Genomic DNA, 382 nt, shown 5'->3' with positions numbered 1-382 from the left:
CGAATGAATATTTAATATATTAAACGAAGATATATACGATAAAAGCCAGGATATTTTATTATATTGGAAAAATAACGAAAAAACGCTTTCCAATATTAAGTATATTAGCTAAAAAAATTTATTAATTCTAGTTACTTCGGCTGCAATCGAAGGGTTATTTTCTACCGCTACTAATATTATAACCCCAAGCCGTAATAAATTAAAATCGGAAACAAGCCGTAAAATATTATTATTAAAAAGCTGGAATATAAGCGATATATCGATTTTGCAAAAGGAATTGCAGCAAAAAAAAGAAGTTTCCAGCGAAAATAACGATTCGGAAAGTTAAATAAGTAAATTTATATATTAAATATAAATAATTACTGTTTTTATTGTTGTTTTT

The sequence above is a fragment of the Gaeumannomyces tritici genome (genome assembly GCF_000145635.1).
Source record: "Gaeumannomyces tritici R3-111a-1 unplaced genomic scaffold supercont2.4, whole genome shotgun sequence".
Classification (NCBI taxonomy): domain Eukaryota; kingdom Fungi; phylum Ascomycota; class Sordariomycetes; order Magnaporthales; family Magnaporthaceae; genus Gaeumannomyces; species Gaeumannomyces tritici.
This window is presented reverse-complemented; position numbering follows the sequence as displayed.